Source organism: Dipodomys merriami, unplaced genomic scaffold (assembly GCF_024711535.1).
Source record: "Dipodomys merriami isolate MVZ:Mamm:240054 unplaced genomic scaffold, mDipMer1.0.p SCAF_501, whole genome shotgun sequence".
NCBI lineage: Eukaryota > Metazoa > Chordata > Mammalia > Rodentia > Heteromyidae > Dipodomys > Dipodomys merriami.
This window is the reverse complement of record NW_027206071.1, coordinates 469,231-484,123: the sequence shown is the minus strand read 5'-3', so window position 1 is coordinate 484,123 and position 14,893 is coordinate 469,231. Positions and strand designations below refer to the sequence as shown.

General features: G+C 39.4%; 1 long non-coding RNA gene across 1 annotated transcript in view; it reads right to left on the bottom strand.

The window, feature by feature from the left end:
- Positions 1 to 9,088, bottom strand: part of LOC138810628 (uncharacterized) — a 72,056-nt gene extending 62,968 nt beyond the window's left edge. Inside the window, exon 1 of the long non-coding RNA XR_011367204.1 lies at positions 8,882 to 9,088. This is a non-coding gene — a long non-coding RNA (uncharacterized lncRNA). The remainder of the gene's footprint in view (positions 1 to 8,881) is intronic.
- Positions 9,089 to 14,893: the final 5,805 nt, after the last annotated feature.

Here is a 14,893-nt window from a genome sequence, read left to right as displayed (position 1 = left end):
GCATTCGACAAGATCCAACAACCATTTATGATGAAGGTTTTGGAAAAATTAGGAATCCATGGAACAATTCTCAATACAGTAAAGGCTGTATATGACAAACCTACAGCCAGCATTATACTTAAAGGTGAAAAACTAAAGCCATTTCCTCTTAACTCAGGAACAAGACAAGGATGTCCACTCTCTCCACTTCTCCTCAATCTAGTATTACAATGCCTAGCTACAGCAATAAGACAAGATGCAGACATTAAGAGGATCCAAATAGGGAAAGAAGAAATAAAACTCTCCCTCTTTGCAGATGGCATGATCTTGTAGCGAAAGAATCCCATAGACTTCACTCCCAAATTACTCAAGCTGATTGAAAACTTTGGCAAAGTAACAAGGTATAAAATTAATGCCCGCAAATCAATGGCTATTCTGTATGCCAACAATTAGAAATGTGTGGCTGAAATTAGGAAAGCAACTCCAATTGTAATAGCCCCACAAAAAATAACATACTTAGGAATTAACATAACCAAAGAAGTGAAGGACCACTATGATGAAAACTTTAAAACCTTGAAAAAGGAAATCAAAACAGAACATAGAAAATGACAAAACCTCCCATGCTCCTAGATGGAAAGATTAACATCGTGAAAATGGCAATACTTTCCAAGGCTATTTACAAATTCAATGCCATACCTATCAAAATTCCAATGTCATTCTTCAAGTAAATAGAAGAGGCAATCCAAAAATTCATATGGAACAATAAAAGACCCCAAATAGCAAAAACGCTCCTCAATGGTAAGAACACTGCTGGAAGAACATCAATACCAAATTTCAAACTCTACTATAAAGCCATAGTAATCAAAACAGCTTGGTACTGGCACAAGAACAGACCTCAGAACCAATGGAATAGAATTGAAAACCCAGAAGTGAACCTACAGACCTATAGCCATCTAATCTTCGATAAGGGAGCTAAAAAAGAGAATGGAAGAAAGACAGCCTCTTCACTAAATGGTGCTGGCAAAATTGGTTAACTACTTCTAGAAAACTACAGAAAGATCCTTATATATCACCCTGCACCAGAATCAACTACAAATGGATCAAAGACCTCGGAGTCAAAGCAGACACTCTGAAAACATTAAAGGATGGAATAGGAGAAACCCTAAGTCTCCTTGGCTCAGGCCGAAATTTTCTTAATAGAAAGACAACGAATCAAAGAAAGGTTGGACAAATGGGATTTCATGAAGTTGCAGAACTTCTGCATGGCAAAGGACATAGCTAGCAAGATCAATAGGAAGCACACAGATTGGGAGAAGATATTCACTAGCCATAAAATGGACAAGGGTCTCCTTCTAAAATATACTTGGAACTCAAAAAATTAAATCTGCCAACAACAAATCCTCAAAGAAACAACTGCCTTATAAAAAAGTGGGCCAAAAGTTTAAAGAGAAACTTCTCTGAAGAAGATAGAAGGATGGCCAATAGACACATGAAGAAATGCTCAACCTCCCTACACATAAAAGAAATGCAAATCAAATAACATTGAAATACCACCTCACCCCATTTAGAATGGCAAAAATCAAGAACTCTAATAACAACAGATGCTGGAGGGGATGTGAACAGAAGGGAACCTTACTTCATTGTTGATGGTAGTGTAAACTTGTTCAACCACTTTGGAAAGCAATATGGAGGTTCCTCAAAAGACTTCACATAGAGCTCTCCTATCACCCATCAATCCCACTTTTGGGCATTTACCCAAATATTTACAAACAAGACCACACTAAATCTACCAGCACAACTTTGTTTATTGCAGCATTATTTACCACAGCTAAGATATGGAACCAAACCAGATGCCCCTCAGTAGATGAATGGATCAAGAAACTATGGTATATATACACTGTGGAATTTTATGCCTCCATCAGAAAGAATGACATTGCCCCATTTGGTAGGAAATGGAAAGTCTTGGAAAAATTTATATTAAGTGAAGTAAGCCAAGCCAAAGAAACATAGGTCCCATGGTTTCCCTTATTTGCAATATCTAGTATATGTATGAGTCAAGCAGAAAAGGTCAGATAATGTGATGTTAGGAAAATGAACCCTTAGCTATGTATTTAAATGTTTTTTTTTCTTTAAAGCATTTGTTTCTAACGCATTTATATGATAATTATTTGTTGATTTGTATGTCCTTCCCTCACAATATAACCCCTACTTTCACTATATTTGATGTCGGTATACTTTGTGGAGGAGAAAGTGAAAAACAAGTCGTTTAAGTATACAAGTGGTCCCGTTGCAACAATGAACAGTACAAGTAGTCATGTCAAAAACGAACTTTAAGACTTTGGTGGGGTGGGAAGGATAGGGTGGGGGTGGGCGAGGGCAGGCTGGGAAGGGATGTGAAGGCTAAAGAAAGGAAGAGAGTGCAATGCTTGATAAGAAATATACCCATTATCTTGCCCATGTAATTGTAACCCCTCTGTACAGTATGTTCCCCCCCCAATTTTTTTTCTAAAACTTTTTTTAATATTTAATTTTTAGCTTTTTTCAAAAAAATGTTTTCTAGTAAGTTTTTTTCTCTTATAATTTTTATTTTCGGTGTATGCGTGTGTGTGCGTTTTTCTCTCTTTCTAATTTTCTTTTTTTAATTACTTTTTGGTTTTTTTTAGCTCTACTGAACTTCTGATCTTTTTTCTTTCTTTCTTATCCTTTTCACATTTTCTTCTCTTTCGTTCTTCTTTATGTGATTTTATTGTTGTTCTGCACATCCTAAGGCAAACCTGTAGTCGATTATTAGACCTTATCCTACGTTGTTGTGTACACACTTAATCCACAAATTTATTACTCAATTCAAAACCTCTTAGACTTAAATTCCTTAATAGCAGTACTACCTCTTTATACCTATATAATATTTTAAGTAATTTTATTTTAAAAATTTTCACATCTCCTTTATTTCCCTCCTCTCTCTCATATTCATGTTTTTCTCTAAATAGATTGTTTTCATTTCTGCATAATATTTTTAATTTTTACTTTTCTATTTTTTCTGGTCTCTTTTTTTTCGTTTCTCTTTCTCCTTCTTTTACTCTCTCTCTACTTTCATCCTATCCAACCTATTTCCTGCTTTGAGATTAGGACTTACGTTAACTCTCCCTGTGCCTTCACACATCACTCTATTCCTATTTTTTACCCACATCTCTCCCTAACCCTAATAATTTCTAGCTTACCAAATTCTTCTTTGCGATTCGTAGCCCATTAATATATAGTTGTTTGATGTTGAATAGATGTATCTGTTGAACTAGATTGTATCTGCAGAGTATTGACTGTGCAAATAAAGACTTTGGTTGATGCTTGCCTTAAATTAGTGTTCTAGCACACAAATGGTGTTATTTTCATCCCAAATGGGCAGAGTAAGCCGGAAAACCACAAGAAAAATGGCAAGTCCCGGTATCTCCACTGCCACTCATGATAATCAGGGACAGAACAGATAATGAAAAATCCAGAGGATAGTTCCCAAATAGTTCTACAAACACTGCTGGAAAACATAATAAAGGAAAAGATTGAAAACATACAAAGGACTCTGTATGAATGTGATAGGGAGAGACAGGAGGCAAACAAAAGGTCAATGGAGGCAAACAAAAGGTCAATGCAAGAAAAGATTGAAAACCCACAAAGGACTCTGTATGAGCCTGATAGGGAGAGAGAGGAGGCAATCCAAACGCTTATACAGGAAGGGAGCTACTAAAAAACTGATACAAGTTTTGCATGAGCAGCTTGAGAATACTCAAAGACAAAGGCAGGAATGGCGTGAGCAGGATGAGAACACTCAAAGAAAATTACAGCACTGGCAAGAACATGAGGAAGCCAAGCCAAGAGTAATACAGGAATTGAGAGGGCAGGATGAAAATACACGAAGATCACTAAAAGCATTCATGGGATCCATTAACAAAGAGCTGAAAGAAGTCAGGGAGACCAAAAAGGGAATGCTGAAAGGAATCCAACAGAATGAATGGCAGTCCTAGGAAACCATAATCAATCAACTAAGTGATTTGAGAATAAATACTGAACACCAAATTAAGGAAGTAAAGAAATTCATTCAAGATCTAAAAGAAAGTTTCAACAAAGAATTTGAAGCCATCAAATCTGACCAATTAGAAGGAAAAGAAATAAAAAACAAAGTAGAAAGTCGTGACAGCAGGTTAAACCATGCAGAAGATCGAATCTCGGGGATTGAAGACAGCCTAGATATTATAGAGAAAGAACATACAACAATCCAAGACAAGTCCAAGAAATATGATAGATCTATCCAACACTTGGAAGACACCATCAGAAGGCCTAAACTAAGGATAATGGGTGTAGAGGAGCACCTAGAAACAGAAGTTAATGGTCTAGGAAATTTGTTAACAGGATCCTAGCAGAGCACTTCTCAAACATGCAAAAAAAATAGGGCTCTTCAGATACAAGAAGCTTTTAGAACTCCAAATAGACCAGACCAGAATAGGACATCCCACTGTCACATTATAATCCACACAGGATCAACTCAGACCCAGGAAAAGATGCTTAAAGATGTCAAGGAGAAAAGATTAATCACCCATAAAGGGAAACCAATTAGAATAAACTTAGATTTCTCAACAGAGACAATCAAAGCAAGAAGAAAAGTCAAGCAGAAAAGGTCAGATAATATGATGTTAGGAAAATGAACCGTAAGATATTTATATAAATGTTTTTTTCTTTCATGCATTTGTTTCTAAGGTATTTATAAGATTATTTCATTGTTGTTTGTATGTCCTTCCCCTACAGTATAAATCCTGCTTTCACTGTATTTGATGTTGGTATAATTTGTGGAGGGGAAAGGGAAAAAATCGTTTAAATAAGGATAAATGTGGACCCATTTCAACAATGAGAAGTACAAGTTGTCATGTCGAAAGCGAACTCTACAACTTTGGTTCGAGGATGGGGGAGGATTAGGTAGGGGGTGGCAGAGGCTGGGAAGTGATGGGAAGGGGAATCAAAGGAGGAGGCTACAATGTTTGATAAGAAATGTAGTCATTATCTTGCCCATGTAAATTTAACCCCTCTGTACAATATTTGCACAATAAAAAATAAATTTAAAAAAAGAAATAATGAGCCATTTGAAGGCTAGCATAGAACAAAAGGAAATAACGTTGTTTTAAACATGTTTCACTCTAGGGACTGGGAAGGTGGCTCAGTGGTCGAGAGATTGCCTTGCATGCATGAGGCCTGGGTTCGGTTCCTCAGCACCACATAAGCAAAAATAAGCCAGAAGTGGTTCTGTGGCTCTATTGTTAGAGGGCTAGCCTTGAGTTGAAGAGGTGAGGGAGAGTGCCCAGGCCCAGAATTCAGGCCCATGACTGAACCTCCCCCCCAAATAAAAGCTCTACTTCACAGAAACAAATACATGGAGGTTTTAAAGACTTATCGATGTATATTTCACCCCTGAGATGATTTTCTTGTTTCAGGAGTCATTTATCAATTCCTTTAATTCAGTCATGAGTTCTCCAAAACAAGAAGGATTCCAAAGAAGCATCTAGTGAGTATGATCAGGAAAAGGAGCCTCTTCTCAGATCACTACTCCTTTAAGGAGGGTTTCAATGAAATACCTGCGTTTTTTTTGTTTGCTTGTTTGTTAAGTTTGTGTTGGTTCTGGGGCTTGAACCCAGAGGCTGGACCCTGTCTCTGAACAGTTTTCTTTCCTGCCCACCAGCCCCCAAATCTAGTATTCTACTGCTTGAACCAAAACTCCACTTCTGGCTTTTTGCTGTGTAATCACAGATAAGAGTTTGACAGACTCTCCTGCCAGGGTTGGCTTTGAATTAAGATAATAAGAAAGCCAAGTGACATCAACTGTATAGATTTCTCTTTTCAAACATGAAATATTAGATGAAGTTTATTTTAAAGCTAATATTTGACAATTTTTTCTTTTTTTATTGTGAGCATACCGTTCAGAGGAGTTACAATTACATTGGCAAGAGAACAAGTACTTTTTTAGTCAAGCATTGTTTCCTCCTCTTTGTTTCCCCATCTCATCCCTTCCTGTACTATCCCCTCCCCCCTCTTGGTCTTCCCCCTCCCACCAAAGTTGTAAAGTTCTTTTTTCAACGTTACGACTTGTACATCTCATTGTTTCAATGAGTCCACCTGTATCCCTAGTTAAACGATTTGTTTTTAGAGAATATGTCCAACAAATAATCCATAACATTACTCAGCAAAATTAGGTGCACTGAATCATTTTGAAATTATTTGTATTGCTTGGGAAGATTATTGATATTTTCGTTCCTTTTGGGGAAACTTAAAGTCATATTTCACCTTTTTTATTGGTTTTAGGGCTTGAACTCTGATCCTGGGCAATGTTCCTCAGCTCTTCAGTTCAACTTGAGTGCATTACCACTTTAGTTACAGCACCACTTCTGGATTTCTGGTGGTAAACTGAAGATTAGTGTCTCATGGACTTTTCTGAGCAGGCTGACTTTGAACCACAATCCTCTGGTCTCAACCTCCTGAGTGGTTAGGATTACAGGTGTAAACAACCAGCACCTGGCTCATATTTGCATTTATGTGCACTGAATGACACTGTGTTGACAATAAATGGAAATTTTAACCAAATGATGACATTGCAGCTTTTCTAAAATTGAGATAGCAATAAATATGTCCTCCATTTCCATTTTGTTACATTAATGACTCATGAGCTAAGGGACCCTTACACTAGCATCCTCTGACATCTGTGTGGGTGAATTTAGTATCAGGAAATGTTCATAGAGAAATATAGAAAGACTGTGATTTTTAGAAAGCAAAGGAGATCACCTATGAAAGAACAGCAAAGAAGGAGATTTATCACACAGAGATTAAGAACGAGACTAAGAGATTTAGAATGCTAAAGACAATGAGGAAAAGCCTAGTTGACAACAAGTTCTTCAATAACCAAAAATGGTTCTTTAGAACAGTTTCTGTTATACCTTATTTACTATCATTTATTCCTTACATCTGCAGTTATTCTTTATCTTCTCTCACAACATTTAATTAGCCCTGCCTTTTTGGTGCCATAACTGACCAAAAGGTTTAAAAGTCACACTTAGACTACCCTTCTCTTCGTGATTAGCAGTGATGACACAAAATCCTGGAATGGTTGAATTTCCAGAATTAATCTTCACCTGACATCTAAGCACATTCCTGGCATTAATAGCTGTGACAATGAACAAAACTTTTTTCAACACAGTATCCTAATATAAGTACATGAATTAGGGACTATTGTCAAGTGTCAATATGGAAGGAGCAATTATATACTACAAGTATGGGTTCTTTATTTTGCTTTTACTAACTAAATGTTTTTGTATTGTTTTGTATTGTTTTGTTTTGTTTTTTTTGTTTTTGTTTTGCCAGTCCAGGGGCTTAAACTCAGGGATAGGGAATTATTCCTGAGATTTTTTTTTTTTTTTGCTCAAACTAGCACTCTACCACTTGAGGCACAGAACCACTTCCAGAATTTTTCTTTTTATGTGTTACTGAGGAATTGAACCCAGGGCTTCATGCATGATAGGCAATCACTGTACCATGAAGCCACTTTCCCAGAGCCCTAAATGACTTTCTTAAGATGGCATTACATTTTTATTCAGTAACGATGTATCATAATTTTGGCCAGGTGCTAGAAATGATGTCAAAAGCAATACAATACAATAAATCCAGTAAGGCTGGATGGACAATGAAGAACTGTCATGGTCTAGCCAGGGCACAGAGGGGCTTATCTCATGGAGCTGTTTCAACAGGCTGAGCAAGACAGCACCTGAACTACAGCCCACCTCCAGAATGAGAGGGTCACCTTGGGTTCTAGCCACATGCGGATGCCCAACCCCTTCCTCCAGCACCCATTGAACCAGTTCTTGTGAAAGAGGGAGAAAAAAAAAGTCACAATTACAATTAAGAAGGTTGCTGGTGGCTTAGAGCTCTAATCCTAACTACACAGGAGGCTGAGATACGAGGATCATGGTTCATAGCCAGCCCCGGCAGGAACGTCTGTGAGACTTTTATATCCAAAGAACTACCAGAAAACCAGAAATGGTGCTGTGTGATCAAGTGGTAGAGTGCTAGCCTTTTGCTGAGGAGCTCGGGAACAGTGCCTAGACACAGAGTTCAAGCCCCACGACTGACAAGAAGTGGACTTCCTACCACCAGAAGTCTACTGAATAACAACCATTGTCTTAGGGAGCACGGTAGCAAAGTCAGGCTGAGCTTCCTGTGAAGTTGAAGTCATAAGTAGGTCACCTGGCTTCTCTGTGCCTCGGTTTCACCAGCTGCAAAACTCCACAGAATGAAGGATCCCCTTCCATATGGGGATAGGGTAATGATGAAAGAGAGCCATGTTTTGCTTCATAATCCCACATCTGTTCCACGATTAATAAAAGGCCCCATCTGAGCCCTTTCCAGGTATCTTCTTGTCATTTGCTCATAGAACTGCAGAGAACCTTATCTGAAGGCTGCTCCCTCTGTGCCTAGCTGTGTTCCCGAGATCCCTCTGCATAAATCCCTAGTTTCCTAACAACTGTCCTGTGAGGAAAATGAGGTCTGATGGTTGCCGCCCTACCCAGAGCTTCACCTATGGTCAAGAATCGGCTACTGTGGACTAAAAGTTGGGGATAAGCCATCTAAATTGATGACTGCGCATGTTGCTACATGTCTACCATCCCTACTACAGAGGACCAGGCCTGGAAGAGCATACCTGTCACAAATACGAGAACCTCGATCCAGCCCATCCAGAGCATATATTGAGTCTCTGTTTCAGAAATGCCCAAGACAAAATGTTGTTTCCTCAGAGCCAGGGAGAGGAAACAAGCAGGGGTTATGGTGCTCCCAGGGGGGGTCTGACCTCGGTAGGGGTGGTTTGGGGGCAGCCACTCACCTGTGCTGCTGGGAGAAGCTGCTGGAGGCTGCTCCAGGTGGGGCGAGCAGTGATGGCAGTGGTATTGTGGACAAATGGGCCCAAAGTAGAGAACCAGGTCCAGGTATCAGGTTGGGGCTTTAATCAGGCTGGCAGGGGGACATTGCCTGATATTTGAAATCTCGAAACTTGGGAAAGGGGGAAAGCGGCTTGGGTGCGGGCAGGCTTCTCAATTTCCTACTATACTCTGAAGTCACCTTGAGTCTCATCCTCACCACTCAAACACCTCACCTTCCTCAACTGCTGGTAGTGGTGTAAACTAACAGTGAGAATCCCTGTTCTACCAAGCAGCATGGAATGTTGGGGTGGCCACAATTCTTGTATCCCATTGGTCAGAAAGAACAATGAAAGAATGGGGGTGTGGCTGGAATCCTGTGATGCAAACAGCATGGGCAGAGTCAAGAAGTTAGCATCTCCCCAGCCCTTTTCCCAGGGAAGAATGTCAATTCAGTTGGAGACAAGAGGGTGACCAGCTTTAACCAGATGGTTGCACAGATTATTGTGTATGTCTGTTTGTTGCTAGTCCTGGACCTTGAACTCAGGATCTGGGCACAGTCTGTGAGCTACTTTTGCTTAAGGCTGGCCGTCCAAAGTGGAGCCACAGCACTTCTGGCTTTGTTGTCACTGAAGTTGGAAAGGGGTCTCAAGGACTTTCCTGCCTAGGATAACTTCAACCATGATCCTCCAATCACAGCCTTGTAAGTATCAAGGAGGACTGCTGGGAGCCACTGGTGCCTGCTTAATCATCGGTCTTGCTGATGTTCTTGGACAAACAGGTTAGTTCCCTATCCTTGGGTTTAAGTGGTATGAGCTGTAGCCCACAGTTCATATCCTGGTCCTGCCACCTCCAAATGGCAGGAGATCCAAAAAACTTATTCCTATCCATATGATTACCAATGGAATGTGATGTGTGTCATGATTGAATGAGCAGTTCTTGAATGATTCCAGTATAAAATTATACACAATTATATTATAGGACACTGATTGATGTTAGTTCATATTTTATTGAGCATTTAAACAATCACATTAATAAAATGGAGGCATAATGAAATAACTAAGAATTGGGTCTCACATATAAAGGTGCCATTTTTTGCCAGGGATGGTTTTGGAACTCATGGTCTTGGTAACTCTGATGCACTATGTGGGAAGGGAAAGCTGGTTTCCTTGAAGTCAAGAAATTCAAGTCTGTTCTTTAGGCCTGAAATAGATACCCACCACTAGAAAACATCCTAGTCATGTACAATTTACATATATGATTTATATTTATAAACATATGTTGACTATATTTCATTCAGTGCAGTTATTTAATTTTTTGTTTTATTCATGCATTGAACATTTATTTTATTGACTATTATGTCACATAAAACATTGATTACATGGGCTTGGGAAGGTAGCTCAGTGGTAGAACGTTTGTCTTGCATGCATGAGGCCCATATTGAGAAAAGTAAAATTAAAAAAAAATGCTCCCTCGCTTGCAACTCATGCCATTTACTGTTCTAGGCTTTGGATTTGAACTCAGGATGTGGGTAAATCTGCAGCAATGTAGATGAATGGGAAGAACACCGTACTTGCAGATAAGAAAGTCAGGCCTGTTCACTAGTCCTGAATTCAAGCCCAAGCCCTGGAAAACATACTAATTATATACATTGTAAAGATAGGATTTATACTTACCAGTAGATGTTCAGTCCATACATGTTTGGTGTGGTTGTTCCTTGTATTTTTTGTTTTATTCATTTATTTACCATTGATTGTGCTAAGATGAAACCCATTCTGTTTTTTTCACTGATGACATACTGTCACAGAGCATCCAGAATTGTAGAAATGTTCTCCACCATGCCAGGATTCTCAGGATCACACAGGATATTCAGAGAAAAGGAAAACAAGTTTCACACTTGGCTTCTTACTCCACGATCCACTTGTTGGTAGTGCTGGGATCTAAACTCAGGGCCTAGTAGGACCAATTGGCCAATAAGTCAAGGTTAACACACAAACCTGTGAGCAACTAAGGAGCTAAACCAGTCCCAGGATGTGACATTGAGCCACAAGGTGGTCCACTATAGTCATAAATTCATAATTTAAACATACAATCTATATTGACATACATGTGTCAACAGCATATTGTGTTTAGTGAACTTCTCCTTATTTTGTATCTACATCATGGAGGTATTGTGTATTTTACTAAGTATGGTGACAGGTATAACTGTGCTGAAATGGATGACAAAAGGTTCCCATGGTTATAGGGTTGTCTATGAATTCCCCTTCCTGGTTGATACCCAGGACTTTCACAGGAGAAGAAAACGTGTGCAACAACTGGCTTCTGACATCAGGATGAATCTTTTGTCAGTGCTAGGATTTGAACTCAGGTGTGGGTAGCTCTGTTGCACTGTGGGGGAAGGGGAAGCTCACCATCCTTGAAAACTAGAATGTCAGACCTGGTCCAGGGCCTGATTTGAAGCCCAGCACTGGACAAAATAGCAAGCCCACCTTTTTAAAACATAGGACCTCTCTTTACCTACAGGTGTGGTATGCATCTTGCATTCAGTGTAGTTATTCTTTTTATTTTGTGTCTTATTCATTGATGTATTGTGCATTTTATTGAGTATGGTGACAGATATAACTGTGCTGACATGGATGACAAACTATTCTCATGGCTATAGAGTTACCTATACAGCATTCTCCATCCTCAGTGACAGCCAGGACATGCACAGAACACGAAAACATGTGCAACCCTAGGCTTTTCACATCAGAATGAATCTTTTGGCAGTGCTGGAATTTGATCTCAAAGCCTAGAAGGCCCAATTGGTGAATGGGTCTTGGTAAGCATACCAGCCTGTGAGCCTCTAAGGAGCGAGGCCATTCCCGGGACCTGAGATTGATCCCTGGTGGGGGCCAATATAGTCATTAATTCATAATTGAACAGAGGATCTATATTTCCAAACATGGGTGGGTGGCATCTTGCTTTTGGTGTAGTCATTCTCTTTATTTTGTGTCTTATTCATTGATGTATTGTGTATGTTATTAAGTATAGGTTGACAGATATAAATGTGATGAATTGGATGACAACCTATTCCCATGAGTATAGAGTTGCCTATACCTTCTCCATCTAGCAGAGACCCAGAATTTGTGCAGCACAGGAAAACAGGTGCAACAACTATCTTCTCACATCAGGGTGAATTTTTGGCAGTGCTGGGACTCGAACTCGGGGCTTAAGAGGCCCAATTGCACAGTGGGTCCACGTGATCACAACAGACTGTGAACCAGTAAGGAGCTGGGTTGTTACCAGGAACTGAGATCGAGCCCTAGGGAGGCCAAATAGTCCTCAATGCATCATAGAAACATGGGATGTATATTCACATCCGTGTGTGGACTGCGTCATGCATTGAGTGTACTTATTGTCTTTATTTTGTATGCTTTTCATGAATGTATTGTGTATTTTCTTGAGTATATGATGACAGGTATAACTGGGCTGACATGGATAACAACTTATTTCCATGACCACACGGTGGCCCATGCATTCGCCATCCTAGCTGGGACCCAGTACTTGCACAGGAAATGAAACAGGTGCAACGATTGGCTTCTGGCATCAAGATGAATCTTTTGGCAGGGCTGAACTCAGGCTTAGCAGGCACCATTGGTGAATGGTTCCACATGAGCACACCAGCCTGTTAGCAACGAAGGAGCTAGGCCTTCCCAGTACCTAAGTTTGAGCCCCCCTGGGGGGAGAGTGGCGAGCACAATAGTCACCCATCCATAAGCTGAAGGTAGTATGCAAATAAGTATATATTTTTATAGAGTAGGATTGATGGTGTCTTGTGATGGAATCCAATCTGTGTGACTACTGATTCTTGGATCTTTCCTGATGCCTCCATTTCATGACTGTGAGTATTATTGTCATGCTTCATCAACTCACCTTTACAAATAATCTATACCCCATGAGTCTTGCCTATCATTTCCTACTTGCATAATGCACGAAGTACTCATTCAAGGATGAGATCGATTTCATTCCATGACTCTTCCTAGGTCCAGAAATTAGTATCTCAGGATCTCCCGCCATTCCCTCTTCGTAGGGGGGCTGAATTCAAGCCTCATGACTGGAAAAGATACTCTTTATATACATTTCAACGATGGGATTTATACTTCAATACAGATGTTCAGTCCATATTGTGTTTGGTGTGGTTATTCATTTTATTTATTGTTTTATTCATTTATTTACCATTTATTTTATTGACTCTGATGACATCTATACCATTTATTACATTGCTTACATCCTATCACATAAAATCTAGATTTTAGATGTGTTCTCCATCATGTCTGGCAGTGTGAGGATCTGAACTCGGTGTATAACAGGCCCAATTCATGAATGGGTGAGTTTCAGCATGGCAGCCTCTAGACAATGAAGCTGTCAGGTGTTTGCCCAGCACTGAGATCAACCCCCAGGTTTGGCCAAAACAGCAATACATGGATAGGCAGACGGTGGTATACAAATAAATATATATTGGTAAAGAGTGCCAGAGCCGTCTAGCTATGATTGAATGACAACTACTACGTTCCTACCAATTCTTTGGTATTTATTATCCCACCATTGAAGGAATATTATCTTTTTCATGCTTAATAACGTTAAGACCAATCAGCATTCTAGGATTATTGACTCCAATTTTAGACAAGACCGATGCATGAACTACTCTTTAATCAGTATTCCTATGCATAGGAATGAGTCTCTTGTGATCCCCTGCCATTGATATCAGGACTGGGATTTGAACCCAGGGCATATGTTGACAGGTTGGCCTATGGCTTCACTGGTAGCCCACCAGCCATCAGCAAGGGCAGGTCAGGTCCACCTCGCAGCCATGTCATTCAGACCCAAGATGGTTACCGTCCAAAGAAAAAATCATAAAACCCCAGCCCTCTACAGCTTGCCACTTTTAGTGCTTTCCAGGTTTTTTTTTCTACCTGCAAGAACTCTCAGCCTAGGATCTCAGGGTCAGCTATGGGAGATCCAAGCTGAGGCAAAGTTTAAACGAACTGAGTTCAAGCCCCATGGTTGTAAAAAAAAAAAAGAAGAAGAAGAAGAAAAAACATTATTTAAGTAAATTAAAAAAAAATAAAGCTCCCTGGTTTGGAATTTTTCCCAGTTTTCTTTCCTAGCTTGGGATTTGAACTCAGTGTCTTGGTAAACTTGTAACAATGTGAGGGAAGAGTTGCCACAGTTAAGTTCAAATCCAGTGCCAACCAAAAATGAAAAACTAAGTCACTGACCTCGGCAGGGTGAGGTAGTAGAGATGGGAGGCAAGGGATGGTAGGGGGAAAACAAACGAGGAGTCAACAATGCTCAATTGGAAACGTACTCATTAACCTGCTCCTGTAACTATAACCCCTCTGTAAAACATTTTTGCAATAAAAAAGTACAAAAAAGAGAAACAATATAGTTCTCAGAGAAGCACTTTAGAGGTAAGGAAAGTATGTCTGAATAGCTGTACAAAATTCTACACTGCTTTTTTTTAATGTTCAGTATGGAACTGAGTAAACAGGATTGCTTCCATTAAAAAAAAAATAAGTCACTGTCGAAACTGGGGCCAGTATTTCTGCCATTGCTAGGATTTGAGCTCACCATCCAGGTAACACTTACACCATGGGTGAAGGCGAAGCTCACTGTCATTGAGGAAAAGAAATTCAGGCTAGAGTTCCCAGGGCCTGAATGAAGGCCCTGCAATTGAAAAAAATATTTCTATATATGTGTAACATATGATATACACTTATGTATGTCAATTTCATATTATGATTTTATTATTGATTTTGTATTTTATTTTTCTTTGATTCATTAATTGATTATTGTATTTAGCATATTATATACATAATATTTATTGCATTTTGCACACTTATAATAAAATTCTATGCAACAATTTAGGACATTGACTCATTTTTCATTAATATTTTATTAAGTGTTGAAACATAATTCATAATTAAATGGATGCA